We start from the raw sequence: 2710 nt of genomic DNA, 5'->3' as shown, positions 1-2710 counted from the left end.
ACACTCAAGGGGCCAAAGAGCCGCATGTGGCTCACGAGCCGCGGTTTGCCAACCACTGCCCTACATCCTTAGATTTCCCAGACCTTTCCCTTCCTCTTCTCACAGGAAACTTTAGATTCTCTCCTGAAAATACAGCATTTCCTGTAGCCTCGTCACATAGCGAGTGGTTTTTCTTCCAAATCCAGCTTCCTCTGGGCCTGAAAATGCAGGAGTGACCTCTTTGCTTTTCATCGCTGCTTCCGGATCTTCGTTTTTTCTTCTTTCTAAATGCCCAGCTCCTGGGAAGCTCAGATACCACCTGCTTTTTCTTAGAGCTTTTCAGCTCCTTGCTCATTGTTTTATTCTCATTGCTGGTACTGTCATTTCCTTAGTGTCCACAGAGACTGCCCACCGAGCACCTGGCCCTTTCCTTTTCTTGAGAATGCCTCACTTCCAAAGATTCTGTCTTCTTGCATCTCAGCATTCCACTCCTCTGTTCAGGCTTCAGATCTTGTTATTACCGAAATAACGCACCACTTCCAAAGTCTCAGTTTTAAGCCTCCCTTTCTCTGCCTTCTACCTCCTGTCATTCTGATTTTGCTTCTCTGTAGGGGAGTAAAAATGAATGTTCTTCTTCAGCCCTGGCCGGTTTGGCTCAGTGGATGGAGTGTCAGCCTGAGGACTGAAGGGTCCCAGGTTCGATTCTCGTCGGGGGCATGTACTTTGGTTGCGGGCACATCCCCGGTAGGGGGTGTGCAGGAGGCAGCTGATCGATGTTTCTCTCTCATCGATGTTTCTGGCTCTCTGTCCCTCTCCCTTCCTCTCTGTAAAAAAAAAAAAAATCAATAAAATTAAAAAAAAAGAGAATGTTCTTCTGGCTATCGTAATCAAATTAACATGAGATAGATTAAGAGGAGAAACTAACCAAATTTAATACATGTGTATACATGGGGGTTCCATAAGAAAATGGGGCCCTAGAAGAGTAGAGGGTTATATGCCATTCTGGAGCAAGGAGAAAGCGGGGAGGATTGTGATTTGGGACTTGAAAGGGCAGGAGGGCAATTCCCACTGAGACAGAAGAGCAAGTGTTTGGCAAATAATGTTTGCGGGGCCATCTTTAACAATGGGGCACAGAGAGGACTTTTACCAAATGGGCTTTGCCAGGTTCCTCACTGTCTATCACACAACATTCATATTAAACTATAGTCATCTATCATGATAGTTCCTTTATGGAGCAGGTTCTCTAAATTCTTTTAGGCATTTAGAGGGAAGGTCAAAGGTTTTTTCCCGAGTCTTCTTTTATTTTTTAAAATCCTCATCCAAGGTTATGTTTATTGATTTTAGAGAGAGAGGAAGGGAGGGAGGGAGGGAGAGAGAAACATTGATTGGTTGCCTCCCTTATGCACCCAGAGTTGTCAGTGGGGCAGAGTAGGGGAAGTGGGATATTTATGTCTCCTGTAAAGTTTAGAGTAACCAGTCGATCCAGGTGTAGGCAGTCCACTGGAAACTGGGTGAGACGGTTTATTGGAAACTGAAAGCTGTGTCATGTCTAGCAAAACCTGAAATGAGAATAATAGGAAAACTGAAGGGAGGGTGAGAGCCCCAAGCAGGGGGTAATTGTAGAGAATATGCCTAACAATAATCTGTAGAGTTGGCTTTCTCTCTCTCTTCAATCCTCAACCAACAATATGTTGCTTATTTATTATTTTTTTAAAAGTAGATTTTTATTGATTTTAGAGAGGAAGGAAGAGGGAGATAGAAACATCAATGATGAGAATCACTCATTTGGCTGCCTCTTGCACGCCCTCTAGTGGAACAAGCCCTAACCCAGGCTTGTACCCAGACCAGAAATCGAACCCAACCAATGTTCAACTACTGAGCCACTAAGGCTGGGCTGTTTTTTATTGATTTTTTTTAGAGAGAGGAAGGGAGAGAAAGAGAGGGCCGGTTCTCTCGTATTATGCAGATTTTTACTGGTGGATCTTACATGTTTATTTTTCAATAAGAATTTTAGTAACACTTAGTCATGGTAAAAAAGGACCCTCTAGCCCTGGCTGGTGTGGCTCAGTCCAGTATGCGGAAAGGTTGCGGGTTCGATTCCTAGTCAGAGCACATACCTAGGTTGCAGGTTAGATCTCCGGTTGGGTGAGTAAGAGAGGCAAACAATCCATCGATAATAATTCTCTCTCCCTTCCTCTCTCTCTGAAAAAGTCAGTAAACATACCCTCGGGTGAGGATTTAAAAAAACATAAAATAAAAAAAGAATTCTGTAGATTGTTAGTTGGGATCATGTAAATAAATTTTAGGAAACATTTACATGTTTACACCATTGAGCCTTTCTTTCTAAAGAAAGGTATGTTTTTATATTTATTTGAATTTTCTTTTATATTCAATACATGTTCTGAGGTCTAGTTGCTAATGTGTCAGGGCCTCATTAACATAACACAAGACATCTTGAGCATGCTCTACACGTAGGATATTCCAAAGGTTTTGGGAGTTCTGAGTCAGGAGCTGTGGAAGACCACAAGCTGTATATATTAGAATTATATTTTGATCAGTCATCTGAATGACCAAATATATATTTTTTATAAATCACAGTGTTGCATATATCCTTCGGTTCGGTTTTCTTCACAAAACCTAAACAGATTTCTACATTTATGCTAAGTGCTTTATTTTATTTTATTTCTCTCTCTCTCTCTCTCTCTCTCTCTCATTTTATGTTATTTATTAT

The 2710-nt window shown here is 41.7% G+C and overlaps 1 protein-coding gene across 4 annotated transcripts in view; it reads left to right on the top strand.

The window, feature by feature from the left end:
- The window catches only part of S100A13 (S100 calcium binding protein A13), an 11815-nt gene that overhangs the window by 4797 nt on the left and 4308 nt on the right, over positions 1-2710 (top strand). The window lies entirely within an intron of this gene.

The sequence above is a fragment of the Myotis davidii genome, unplaced genomic scaffold (assembly GCF_000327345.1).
Source record: "Myotis davidii unplaced genomic scaffold, ASM32734v1 scaffold208, whole genome shotgun sequence".
NCBI classification, from domain to species: domain Eukaryota; kingdom Metazoa; phylum Chordata; class Mammalia; order Chiroptera; family Vespertilionidae; genus Myotis; species Myotis davidii.
This window is presented reverse-complemented; position numbering and strand designations above follow the sequence as displayed.